The 14,223-nt window shown below is 43.0% G+C and overlaps 1 long non-coding RNA gene across 1 annotated transcript; it reads right to left on the bottom strand.

The window, feature by feature from the left end:
• Positions 1–9,850: 9,850 nt before the first annotated feature.
• LOC131513430 (uncharacterized) lies at positions 9,851–10,444 on the bottom strand. The gene is made up of 2 exons (XR_009262580.1): positions 10,283–10,444; positions 9,851–10,118 (listed from the first exon to the last, which is right to left on the bottom strand). It is a non-coding gene; the product is annotated as an uncharacterized LOC131513430 (long non-coding RNA).
• Between the last annotated feature and the right edge of the window lie 3,779 nt (positions 10,445–14,223).

The following is a 14,223-nucleotide window of genomic DNA, read 5'->3' on the forward strand; positions in this document are numbered from 1 at the left end:
CCCTTCTGGAGATATCTTCCTATTGGCCCTATTTTTAGCCCCTGGGACTATGCATCTACCCTCTCATTTGAGAGCCTTAACTCAAGTTATCCCCTCTTCCAGGTAAACAGCAGCAGTTATTGCCAAACTTTGTGTACAACATCATGTGAGTCATTGTGCAATTTTTAGTTTGTCTTCCCAAATACGATTTGGTTTGTCCAAGTGCTAGTGGCAGATTGTATCTTTGAAAGATAGCTATGATAACATCTCCTGTCTCACATGTTTGTCCACAGCAGTGCTGTCCAATAGGACCTTCTGTAATGATGGAAACATTTCAAGTCCTCACATGGCTATTGAGAACTTGAAATGTGGGTAGTGTGACTGAAGAACTGCATTTCTAATTTTAGTTTTCATTAATTTAAGTGTAAACAGCCACGTGTGACTAGTGGCTGCTGTGTTGCTCAGTGTTGTTCTAGAACTTTGCTTTCCTCATCAGGAAGTGGAATTAATTCTCCACTTGCATCTGGGTAGGTTTGTAATGGTCTTGTAACCAATAGAATATGGCGGAAGTGATGCCACATGACTTTTTAGGCTAAGTTTGAAAAATAAGATGCAACATCCACTTACAATTTACCTCTAGTGATCAGCTCTCTGCCTGGCTGGGTGATACTTCTTCCCAGCTCCTCTCCTCCTCTCTCTCCACCTGTCTTCCACCCCCCTAGCCCCCCATAGAGATGCAGGACAAAACATGGAAGCAACCAATAAGTCCCTCAGGAGATGAATTGATAAATAAACTGTGGTACATCCAGAGAATGGCATATTATTCAGCACAAAAAAGAAATGAGCTATCAAACCATGAAAAGACACAGAGGAAACTTAAATGCCTATTACCCTAGTGAAAGAAGCCAATCTGAAAAGGCTACACACTGTGTGATTGCAACTACATGACTTTCTGGAAAAGACAAAATTATGGAGGCAGTAAAGAGATCAGTGTGCCAGGGGTTGGGGGCAGGAGGAATGAAAAGGCAGAGTGCAGAAGATGTTTAGGCCAGTGAAACTATTCTGCATGGTGTTATAATGATGGATACACGCCATTATACATTAGAATGAATCATGTTGTAAACTATAGACTTTGGGTGATTATGTGTCAGGTTAATCAGTTGTAACAAGTGTACCACTCTGCTGGAGGATGTTGATTGTGGAGAAGGCTTGCATATGTGGGGGCAGGAAGTATATGGAAAAATCTCTATACCTTCCTGTTTAAGAGCAGTTTTAGGTTCACAGAAAAAATAAGTTTTATTTAACAAAAAATCCAAGATGGGATTTCTTGGCCATATGTCCCTTGCCTCTCTCATAAAAGGAGTCTCAAGTATCCAGCCCTCTATACTCCTTCAAATCCTTCCCCTATCCCATCAGTAGCTATGGACCCGCTTTGCTATAGACATTTTAATTAAGCAATGAAATTAAAAGTTTGAGAAAATGTTGTCTAAATGATTGTTACACTTCTTTTGGGGGGGGGCGGTTCTTGTTCAGGATATTCTCCATTTGCTTCTCCAGACCCACTCCCTGACACTCCCCATGCTGGTCTGACTACTAGGAGACTGTCTTCTACCTACTGCTTTGATAGCATCACCCACATACCCTTGTCTCTGGTTTCCAGAAGTATCTGCAGGAGGTACAGGCAGGTTGAAGAGCATAAGGAGAGAGGTCAGAGTATTTATTCCTATTTGCTGTCTTTCTGGCTGGCGTCATACAGCCCCTATGCCATGAGTCCAGCTCTCACCAGGCCTAGTAACATCATTTCTAACCCTTGTTCCTTCAGGCTTGGTGGTGGAGGGCTGGCTTTCTTGTTGATGGTCATGGATGCTCAACATCTCTGTTGGCCACTTTAACCCTACACATATCTAACAAATGGTCTCTTTGGTTAAATGTTCCTTCATAAATTCCAGCTAAGTATGCTGCTTCTTGCTGATTCCATGACTTATTCAGGATTCAAGGACTTCTCTTTACCAAAGTACCCTAGGTTGACCTTTGTTAACAGTGGCAATTATGGTGGAGTGGCATAGTTTATTTATATCCCTCTGCACTATGAGCCCTTTGACGGCTGGTGCCAAATTTAAATCAGCCATAATCATAGTACCTGGCATAGTGTTTAATGCACAGAAAACTCCCAATAAATTTGCACTAAATGGTACATTTCATATCTTTGACTTGCCTTTCAAGTGAAGTAGCTGTATCAGTCATGATGGGTCAGATTGTGCTGTTATAACAAACCCAAACATCTCAGTAGCTGAAAACCACAAATGTTCCTCATTTGCACTACATGTCCGGCAAAGGTTAGCTGGAGATTGTTCCTCATCAGTGCCGTCCTCACCCTTGGCTCTAGGCTTATGGGGCAGATAATATTCACACACCCTTGGCTCTAGGCTTATGGGGCAGATAATATTCACACATAATACTGGTGATTACTAAGAGGGAAAGAGGGTGGTAAAGGGAACACTCCTACCATTAGAGCTTCTGCTTGGAAATACCACACATCACTCTGCTTCAAGCAAGTCATGTGGCCACATCTAATTTCAAAGGGAAAAGAAGTTTATCCATCCCACAGAGAACAATAAAAATCTTACCAAGGAACAAAATTCCCTTGTGCCCTAATGTATCATCCAGGCTTTTCCATTTATTCATCCCTGTCACTTCCATTGTATACTGAAGACAGCCATGGTGGCTTTATGTGTCTGCACATGTCAGTCATAGTCCCAGAGCCATGAAGTGCTGACTCCAGCACTGTCTTGTTTAGAGTCTTCCATCAACAAAATTAAGAAGAGAAGAATCTGGGGGGCGCCTGGGTGGCTCAGTCGGTTGAGCATCCAATTTCAGCTCAGGTCATGATCTCACAGCTCGTGAGTTCGAGCCCCGCGTCGGGCTCTCTGCTGACAGCTCAGAGCCTGGAGTCTGCTTCGGATTCTGTGTCTCCCTCTCTCTCTGTCCCAACCCACTCACATTCTGTCTCTGTCTCTCTCAAAAACAAATAAACATTAAAAAAATTGAAAAAAAGAAGAGAAGAATCTGTAATAACAAAATTTTTTTAATGTTTATTTATTTTTGAGATACAGAGAGACACAGAGGGGCAGAGAGAGAGAGAAAGACACAGAATCTGAAGAGGCTCCAGGCTCTGAGCTGTCAGCACAGAGCCCAATGTGGGGCTCCAACTCACAAGCCATGAGATCATGACCTGAGCCCAAGTCGGACGCCTAACCGACTGAGCCACCCAGGAGCCCCAGTAATAACTCTTTACTTCAATGGTTCTCAAAGTATGGATTTCTGAGGTCAGCTATTTTCATAATACTACTAAGATATTATCTGCCATTTCCATTCATTCCATTTGCGTTTCTATACCCTATCTGATTGTGATTTCAAATCAGATTGAATACAAAAACAGATAGGAGAATCCTGCCTTCTGCTAAGCCCAACATTAAAGAGGTTTACAAAAATGCAACACCATGCCACTTTTCTCCCTAACGTTTTTGAAAATGATTTTATTAAAAACGTTATACTAATCTATAATACATATTACTGATTTTAAATGAGTTAAATATTTAAAATTTTTGTTTTAATTTCTAATGATAAATATAAATTAAATAAATTGGCATGGTGAATATATATTGAAGAGGTATAACATATATAAGTAAAAATTCTTCGGGGTCTTTGATACTTTTTAAGAGTTTAAGTAGTTCCTGGCAAGAAGTCTCAGAATTGCTGCCTTAATATATACTCCCTCATCTTTTGCAGACCCAGAGTCATCCTGGTAGTACTTTATAATTGCTCTGTGGTCACATCATCTTCCCTAGACCATTGAAAGTAAAATAAACTCATGCCAGCTCCCTTATTTCCCTGGGCTCCTAGAATGGGCTACGTGTCTTGCTAAGGGGATAGTGGTGGGATGATGCCTTCAGGGGTCCTAACAGCACAGGTTCAAGGCAGGAGCCCCATGCTGAGAATCAACTCCATGCTTCATGTTTAACCTCTGCCATCTGGTCACTTTCTCTCTGCTGGTTTAGGTTCCTTGTCACTTAGTGATCATAAACTTGTCTTCATTTTTGTTGGGATAATTAAGTCATGTAACATGTAAGCAAGTGCTCTGTTATAATATTGTTTGGGAGCAAGGAGCGTCTTACTAGTGTCACTGAAACCATCCTTTCCCCACATGAAACACATTGTAGAGATTGATTCCTTTAGGTTTATTAAGCCTCCAGGGGAGTGTTTATTAGAATGAGGTAGACCTTGTAAGGGATTTGTAGGTCCATTATAAGCCATGAATACCTCAAGCCAATTTAGTTTAACTATTTTCCAAGAATGGGTAACCAAGAGCAATTAAAGGAAATGGAGTAGGTATAATAATGAGTTGGGAAGATTGAGAAGGCACAGGGATCGCCAAGAATGATGGATCCTGGCAGGACTCCAACTCCTAGGGAGCCTGAGACCTCTGGGGTGTGGGGGAAGAGGAGGGCTGGGAGGGCATCGAGAGCTTTCTTCTGAGATCTTCCCAGATCTTCTGTACATGGTCCCTAATCCCTATTCTCCTCTAATCTCCTTCTATCTTCCATCTGAGTGTATGGTGATTTTAAATAGGCCCATAAATTCTTAAATACTCCACACTTCAAAAGACGGAGGCTAGTTCCCTACCCCTTAACTGTGGGCTGAACTTAAAACTCTAGTAAAGGGAATGTGGCAAAAGTGATGGTATGAGCCTTCTTAGGGTAATCAAAGACAATGTGGTTCCCTCCTTGCTTTCTCTCTTGACTCACTCACTCTCAGAGAAGCCAGTTGCCATGTTCTGAACAGCCCATGTGACCTGCAACTGAAACATACCTCTGATAACCGTGAGGAACTAAGGCCTCCAGCCGACAGCCCTGTGAGGGAGCCATCCTGAAGGCAGGCCCCCCCAATCCCAGGAGAAGCTTCAAATGACTGCACTGTCATGATACCTAAGCCAGAGCTGCCCAGTTGGCCACAGCCAGATTCCTGACCCTCAAAACTGTGTGAGATAATGGATATTCATTGTTTTAAGCCACTATATTTGAGGTAACTTGTTACACAGTTACGGATAATTCAAACAGTGTGTGAATTCTTCCTATAATTTATTATTTCTTTAAATATATTGCCTGTCCCCATTACAGGAAAGGGATGCTGTTTGATATCTGGGTTGGTGGAATTTTGGGTTGCTTGTTGTCCATTTGCCCCACTCTTGCTTGGGATCATTTTTCACTTCTCTCTGTCCCACTCTCTGCTCTAAGAGGTCGATTCCATGGCCTCCCTTGCCCTCAGGCTTCCAATCAGTTTCCATCTATGGAAAGCACAGTAGGGGAGCAGAGAGCAGGATGAGAGAGAGAGGTCTGGACATCTACTCCTTTGACTCTCCTTTCCTTCCCACCAGGCCTAGGGAGGCAAAAGATGATCTTACACCTGACTTTATTTTACTCACACCTGTGGAGTTAAAGTTTGCTGTGTTAAGGCCCATGCATTTAGAAGAAAAGCAACTTGCTCTTGTTTCCTCCTTTAAACTAGAAAAAAGCCTCTAATTCCCCTAAGACAATCAAATCCACTTATTCAGGCTTGATCCCTCTGCAAGCAAAGTCAAGTTGCACTGTCTGGATTATGTGATTGCTATTTGTTAAATCATCAGGGTGGAGATGTAAAACAAAGAGTATCAAAAGCTAACATTTCTGGAAATATCTCAGACGTTCTTCCTGCTTGAGAATTAGCTGGCCAAGAACACTGTGTGACATGTTCCCCTCCTGCAGGGGTCAGGAAGGGGCAAGCCTCTGTGAATAAGGCAGGTGACAAATTGGAAAGAACCCTAGCTTGACATTGGGGAGGAGATCTGACTGGCAGTCCTCACTTGCCTCAAGTTCACTGCCTGACCTTGGGTATATTACTTAAATTCTCTGGTATCCCCACATGGCAAAGGAAACACTTCACATGATGGTGATTGTGAAAAATCATTTTAATAGGATTTGGCTATATTATTTTTTTTCAACGTTTTTTATTTATTTTTGGACAGAGAGAGACAGAGCATGAACGGGGGAGGGGCAGAGAGAGAGGTAGACACAGAATCGGAAACAGGCTCCAGGCTCCGAGCCATCAGCCCAGAGCCTGACGCGGGGCTCGAACTCATGGACCGCGAGATCGTGACCTGGCTGAAGTCAGACGCTTAACCGACTGCGCCACCCAGGCGCCCCTTGGCTATATTATTAAAATAGAAGATGAAGCACAAAGAGGTTGAGTGGCAAGCCCAAGGGCACATGACAGGTAAGGGGTGAAGCTGAGATTTGTACTCAGGGAGTCTGACTCTAGAATCTGTGCTGTTAAGTACGAACTTCATTAGTGCCCTTGATATTGACTAACAGTCCTCAGTCTATTCAGTAAATTCTCTGAGCATCCCTCTAGCTTCTCCTCTCCCTCCTGCTATGATTCTGTACCATAGTCTACTGTCTTCCAAAGTTTTACATAACATTCAAAAAGGGCAGGGAGATAAACTAATTTTGAGTTAAAAGAACTTTATATCAAAGTCCAAGTAAGGAAAGTCTATTAATTATAAATGAAGAACATAAAATTCCCTCTCTCTTTTCCAAAGAATATTATGGAGCTAAAGTAAATGAGAACACAAGTCCAGGATCTTTCATCTGAAGACCTAGGGGCCAGACAGATTTTGGAATTTACAAATGTTTCAGAGTTTTGAAGTCATAGACTATATATAAATTATATACACTGTATGTGTATATAAAAGTTTATGGGTATGTTACATAATACAGGATCTAGGGAAGTCTTTAGTAATCAAATAATTGTCCTGCAAGAAAACAGACATTCCTGCTAAGAGGAATAATGGTTATAAAGAGTTCATGTCAGTGGGTTGTGTTTTGCTGACAAAGTATGAAAAAAAAAAAACACGTAGCTTCCAGAAGTAGTTTGGATTTTGGAACTATGGATAATGAATTGTGGACATGAGGCAATACAGAATTGGGACAAGAGTAACTTAATTATCTTAATAATCTTTCTTCAGAAAGATTCTAATTCTAGTTCCCTCCTTGGGGAAGAGGATAGAGTGCTGCAGCTCCCTTTGTCAAGATCAAAGATATTATTTTTTTCCCCCTTGAGGTTTGGTTGACTGGAGAATTCCATGTTAATGCAATACTGACCATAAGAAAGAAATGAGAGTTTTTGCTTTGGCTGGGGGATACCTTCTTTTTGTACCACCAAACCCCCTTTTCCATTTTCTCCACCTTGCTCTGGGCCTCAGAAGGCTGCTCTATGGGGGTGACACTCACCCTCTGGCATCTGACTGGGCTTTTCCAGTAGGAAGCCCTGGACTAAGGAGATCTTATAGTGGGGAGAAGAATGGAGTCTGTGTATTAGTCCCTCAGCTCCTTCCTGTGTGACTACCCCCGGAGAATAAGTTGACTCCATGCATGGTCTGTTGGTTTGTTGTTTTTTTTTTTTAATTTTTTAATGGCAAAGTATTTTTATTTTTTTATTTTTTTATTTATTTTTTTTTTAAATTTTTTTTCAACGTTTTTTATTTATTTTTGGGACAGAGAGAGACAGAGCATGAACGGGGGAGGGGCAGAGAGAGAGGGAGACACAGAATCGGAAACAGGCTCCAGGCTCCGAGCCATCGGCCCAGAGCCTGACGCGAGGCTCGAACTCACGGACCGCGAGATCGTGACCTGGCTGAAGTCGGACGCTTAACCGACTGCGCCACCCAGGCGCCCCTTTATTTTTTTATTTTTTAAAAATAAGTTATTGTCATGTTGGCTAACATATAGCGTATACAATGTAGTCTTGGCTTAGGAAGTAGATTCCTGTGACTCATCACTTACAGACCATACCCAGTGCTCATCCCAAAAAGTGCCCATCTTAATGCCCATCTCCCATTTTTCCCACCTCTCCAACCCCCTACTCCCCATCAACCCTCAGTTTGTTCTCTGTATTTAGGAGTCTCTTATGGTTTGCCTCCCTCTTGTAACTTATTTTTCCTTCCCTTCCCCTATGGTCTTCTGTTAAGTTTTTCAAATTCCACATATGAATGAAAACATGTGATACCTGTCTTTTTCTGACTGGCATATTTCACTTAGCATGATACCCTCTGATTCTATCCACATTGCTGCAAATGGCAAGATTTCATTCTTTTTCAGTTTTAAATCCTTTTGGTACAAGGTAGGATAGAGGCATGATGTACAATGAGCCCTACAGTGGTTTAAGCGCTTGTTGGTGGCTCTGGAGACATCTGGGAAACTGACCCTTGTTCTGCTTCAAAAGTTCTTACTGCAGGAAAGTAGTGCTTGGACCAGGCTGTACTGTCATACAGAGCCTGAGTATGGTGCCTTATCTGTACAGTGTCCTTAATAATCATACATACTTTATATCATCCCAAGAAAAATAAGGCATACTTAGCCAGGAGAGGAGGTCTCTAATACATGTGTTATAAGTGTGTAAGGGCTAACCTGACCTGGTGTGTGTAAGACTGGCCCTTAGAAGGAACAATTTATTTTTCTAGAAGATCTGAGAAGGCCCTTACTCTTGGCAAGGCTTTGTAGGGACAGGGAGCTTGAGACCCTTCCAAGGTAGAAAGGCAAGGATTATGAGCATGGGCTCTGGAGCCAGGGTGCCTGGGTCAGATCTTGTTCCTACTGCGTACCAGTTGACTTTGAGCAAATTAGCGGTATATGTCTCCATTTCTTCATAATTAGAAGCAAACAACAGGATGGACCTTCTCTGGGATGTGTGAAGGTCCAATGATTCAATACAGAGAGCTTAGGCTTAGAGGCACTTTGGACACTTAGGATTGTTAGCTACTTTATTGGAATTGGTTGCTGACCTCTCTGGCATATTTTGGCTGCTAGCTTCTTCTAAATTCCCTAAATAAGTGCTTCTGAGGGTGACCTTTCAGCTACACTTCATGATATCTGTGCAACACGCAGCCAGTACATAAGCAGGCTAGTCAGCTGCTTGAGGAAGAGCCCTGAAATTTCTTCCCTGTAGTTATAAAAATGGGCATCTCCCATGTGGGATGAACAAACCAGAAAGAATATTTAAAAAATAATAATATAGGGGCACCGGGGTGGCTCATTTGGTTAAGTGTCTGACTTTGGCTCAGGTCATGATCCCACAGTTCGTGGGTTTGAGCCCCGCATTGGACTCTGTGCTCACAGCTTGGAGCCTGGAGCCTGCTTCAGATTCTGTGTCTCCCTCTCTCTCTGCACCTCCCTGACTTGTGCTCTCTTGCTCTCTCTCAAAAATAAACATTAAAAATAATATAGAGACCTCAAAAGAACTTGCAGGGAGGGTAGAGACTGTTCTTCAGTTCTGAAGGACAATGAGTGGAGAGAAGCAACAATGAATTTGCTCTTTACCAACACACAGTTCCCACATTCCTGTCTCATTTTGCTGGCTCATTAAAGAAAATTTCAGAGCTGAGATTTGAGTTTCTTCATGAAGACAGGCAGAGAGCTTGGAAAACTAGAGGGAACAGACACCGTGAGCCTAAACTGAGACTGGAAAAGCTTCAAAGTCAATACCTAAGCAAATGGGCAGGGCTGCTCCCTGGAGAAAGAAAGGTGAGCCAGAAGGGGGCTTCAACCAGAAGCTTAAGGAAGGAGTATGCCCTTGAGCAGCGAGTGGTGCCATCCCAGTCATGGGTGTGAGAGTGTGACAATAAGCAAAATGTCTCCAACTCAAACCATAGAACTTAGTCCTGGCATAATCTTCCACTTTTAAAACAAGTCCACTGTTCAGGACTCCTAAATGCCCATGATTCCCCTTTCCTGTTTCCCAGCATGTAAAACTTTGTAAATATGCATGCTTCTTCCCCATGTGTTCTTATCCATGGGGTCTTTTTTTTTTCCAGACACAAGAAGAATCCCAGAAGTGTGTGAGGGGCAAAGCCACCAAAGGTGATGTCATCCAGAGAAGACCCAAGATTACAGGCGTTCAGTTGTTCAGTTCTTTCCCTTTGGCCAACACAGGGATCTCTCTTCCTAAGAGTTTACCCCTAGGTCACCTGGATTTTTATTCTTTGGCTGTTTCCTCTCCCTCCAGGCTGCAGATTCAGGAGGCATGGATGTACCCTCACAACTCTGCCTCTATAATACAATAGAATGGAGACTTAACACTGTGTAGTTGGAGATTATTCATGGTGCCCACAACTCTACCAAGCTTTAGCTCAGCTTTAAGCGCTGCCAGTCTCTTCTAGCCCGCTCAGTTTTATTCTTTCCCCAGAACACTTTGCTTTTCTTCCACCCTTTACCTTTGGAGAAAGGGCTGAGAGTGGAGAGGGAGTGGAGTGGGAGTAGTCTTCGCCTGCTGGTTCATCTTACGTCCATTCTTGTTTTAAGACTGCATGGTCACAGTCCTGTAGCCAGCCATTTGTTGGCTCAGTCTAAGGTTCATTGCTCACCTTTAAGGCAAACTGTTTCCCCAGGTCCTACCTAGCATATGGTGCATGGTCAGTAATTGTTGAGGAACAATGATGGTACAGATACATGCAAGAAGAGAAAGGTCAAGTCATTGGGCTATTTTAATATAGAGCTCAGTCACAGAGGAACAATGTAGTAAGATGACCTGACCAGGGGTTGGCTATGTCCCTTCCCACCCTTCTACAACAAAGAATCCAAGGGCAGAAGAACATTGTGATACCCATCTCTACCTCTCCCTACTCCTTCCCCTAATTCTGGCCCACATTTCAATAACAGAGCATGGGGCTGAGAAACGTTTTTATCTATAACTCAATCAGACCTCTCAAACCTCTGCAAAGAGTAATATCCTGCTGGCATAGTGAATTTCTCATCTTCTCTGTTAGGCTAAGTCTCAACCTCATGCCTTCCTTGAGTTACATTTCAAAAGGCCCCTTTTATTACCTTAGTTAGGTGACTTGGCAAAGGGGTCATGGGTGGGGTTGGTATGGCAGACAATGGGCTGATGTCCCACCCTGCACTCCCTCGACCCTTCAGTGTTCACAGCAGCTGTGGTTTTCAGGTCCAGCACAGTGAATTCTTCCCACCTGGAGCTGGAGGGTTTTCTCAGATGCCATAAGAACTCACTTGGCAAGTGTGAGGGTCTGAGTGTTGGTAGGGAAGAGGCCTCCAGAGGCATTCCTAACAGGGCACGGGAGTCAGTGGATACATGTTCAGGGGAACCATTCTGAGGCCTGGTGCACAGCCTTGCCCAATAGTGCCACATTTCCTGCCTTTTCTCCTTTCCTTTTCTCCCTTCCCTTACTTCACTGCACTTGCAGAGTTAATATCCCACGTATGCTATTTGTGCTTAAATACTCATCCAGTATCTGTTCTCGGAGAAATCTGAACTAAGGCAGTTGGAAAGGGGAAAAACATCATTTTTAGGTGTACATTCCTCCTCTTACTTCTCATTTACTCTCCTACCCAACTGAAAGCTGGTTTCTGTTCCTCCTGCCCCTTTGAAACTCTAGATACTACCAAATCTGGTGATTCTGTCCTATCATATTTGACCTTTTGGTAGCAGTCAGCCAAAAATTTCTTCCTTGGAGCATGCTTCTCTATTGGCTTCTGGAAGCCTTCTCATTTTCCTCTTACCATTGAGCATTTACCATGGTCTCATTCAAAGATGGCTTTTCCCACTTCCTCCTTAAGCATCTGTGTCCCCCAAAGGTTTACTTTAATCCTCCTGTTCTTACCCCTCATACTCACTGGGAGATCCCCACAACTTCAGTGGCTTCCACTATAACAAAGGTCAGTGAGGCTCCAATCTAGGTCTGCCGCACAGCCCTCTGTGTTGAGCCACCTCTTTGTTCTATGCAAACCTGCCTACTAGGTGGGAACTCTATCCCTATTTAGGCATGCCCCCAAATAGGAGTAAATTTCCCTGCCCGCCCAAGAAATTTGGCAGAGAAGGATAGAAGAGAGGCGGGATGTGAAGAGGTGGGGTTGAGAAAGACTATGCCTGTTTTTACATTGGAAAGCACTCTAAACTGGAGGAAAGGCAAGCAGAAGGAACAAGTGGAAAGAAAGAAGGCAAAGATAAGGAGAAGCTGAGTTTCTGAGCAGGTGGAGGGAAACACTAGAAGGAAGGAGGAGGATACATTCAGATTCAGAAACACTTGCAGGTGACAGGAAAAGAAGTTGATGGCCTTCCTGTGAGTTGGCTTCTGTTGTTTCCTTGAACCAGGAGGCAAGATTATTTGAAGTGAAATGGAGGAGATTTGAAGGTAGAGGTAAAATTTTGGAATGGGACATGAATTAGAAGGAAATAATGAAAAGCTCAACACAAACTGCTTTAAAAACAATGAGGAGATTTACTGACTGATCGATATAACTTGAGTCTAAAGGCAAACCTGAATGCAGGCATAGTTTGACCCAGGCACTCAGGATTCCATCTGGCTCCTGAGATCATCTTGTCTACCCTGCCCCTGTGTTTCAGAAGTTAGAGACACCATATCCACGCTACAACCCACAGACAGGGAAGGTCTCCTTCAGGGCTCCCACAGAAGGCAGAGAAAGCTTATTTCCCAGAAGCCCCTATGATGGTCTCCTCATGGCCCACTGGCCCACACTGGGTAGTGTGCTCATCTGTGATGAACCAGTCACTCTGGAAGGAAGAATAGGAGAGCTGATTAGCTTAAGCTCATCAGAGCCCACTCCTAGAACTGGAAATGAAGTCAAACCCACCCAAACAATATCATTGGGAATGGGGGTAGGGAATTCCCTCAAAGGAAAATCTGGGTGCTTTAGGGAGGAAAAGGGGGAGTAGATGCTGGGAAGTCAACCAATAAATGTCCACCATAGTTTGTTTCTGAGGAAATGTGAGAAGCAGCTGTTGAAAGAAGGTATGTTTGTGCTGAGGTGGGATTCTAAGGAGTGTGGAGCAGAGAAATCTGTAGTGGCTTCAGACCTCGTGGTTTTATAATTGTCTGCAGCAGCTCAGAGTAGGCTGTGGTAGGAGAGAGAGGAGAAAGTGAACAATGGGATTGATCCAAAATTGGATGCTTGCCAGGTACATGTAAGGACAAGTGGGCAAGATCGGAGTTGAGGGTAATAGAGTGGTTGAAGTGATGGATGGGGAAAGAAGGGAATTTGGAAGGGAGCTGATAGATTAGGATAAAATGGAGTGCTTCAGGGACTGAATGTTCAGATGAACTCAGAGGGGGAGGGATAGAAGAGTGGAGGGGGGGGTACAAACAGGAGACAGCAAGCAAGATATGTGAGCCAGAGATAGAAGATAATGAGAAAGGATGAGGGTAAAATATTGACATTTAAAATTCAGAGGGAGAAAGTGATGCGAGGGGTTTCCTGGGTTCTATTTTCTAAATGAACACATCATAATACACATGTAACAAGTTATAGTGAGCTTTATTGGCAACACAAGCTAAAAGCCCTCACTAGCCTCAGAAATCAGAAATGTCCTCGAGGTTTCATCTCATTGGATGTCATGTTTCCTGTCAGCCCAGCTGGGCTCTTTGGGCAGAAGGACAACTGGGGGCTATTGGCCATCTCCTTTGACTTCAAATCAGTCCATACAACTCTGAGACCACTTCACAGTTTTTCCTTTAACCAGGGGCTCTGGAATACAGTTTGTTATTTTGTCTTTTATCTCCCAAAGATGGGTTAGGCCACCTTGGCTCTTGGGACAGATAGAATGGAAAGGGAGGATGCTAGGGATCCAGCATATTGTATGCCCTTTTTTTTTTTTTAAGTCAAACTCTCTGGATAAGGAGATCTGCACAGAATTTCTACAGAATGAACAAGCAAAAGGACACTTGGATGGAATCTGAAGTCCTAGTTGACAAATTGGCTCAACCATGGACATGTTTTGAGTTAAATGGAATTAAATATATAGACCCTCAGTTTCTACATATATACAATGAGTTTAATTATGGCTTCATACCAGGGATCAGCAAACTTTTTCTGTTAAGGGCCAGAGAATAACTATTTTAGGTTTGGTGAGTCATACAGTCTAATACAACTACTAACTCTACCATAGCATGAAAGCAGCTATAGAAAATATATCAATGAGTAAGTGTCACTGTGTTTCAATACAAATTTATTTACAAAAACAGGTGGTCACAGACTGAAGTTTAAAATATAAAACTAAACTCTAGAAGATAACATAGAACAAAACCTAGATGACCTTGGGTATGGCTAAGGTTGCCATGAGGACTTAGATACAACACCAAAGGCATGATCCATGAAGGAAATAATTGATGAGCTAGACTTC

Source organism: Neofelis nebulosa, chromosome 6 (genome assembly GCF_028018385.1).
Source record: "Neofelis nebulosa isolate mNeoNeb1 chromosome 6, mNeoNeb1.pri, whole genome shotgun sequence".
Classification (NCBI taxonomy): domain Eukaryota; kingdom Metazoa; phylum Chordata; class Mammalia; order Carnivora; family Felidae; genus Neofelis; species Neofelis nebulosa.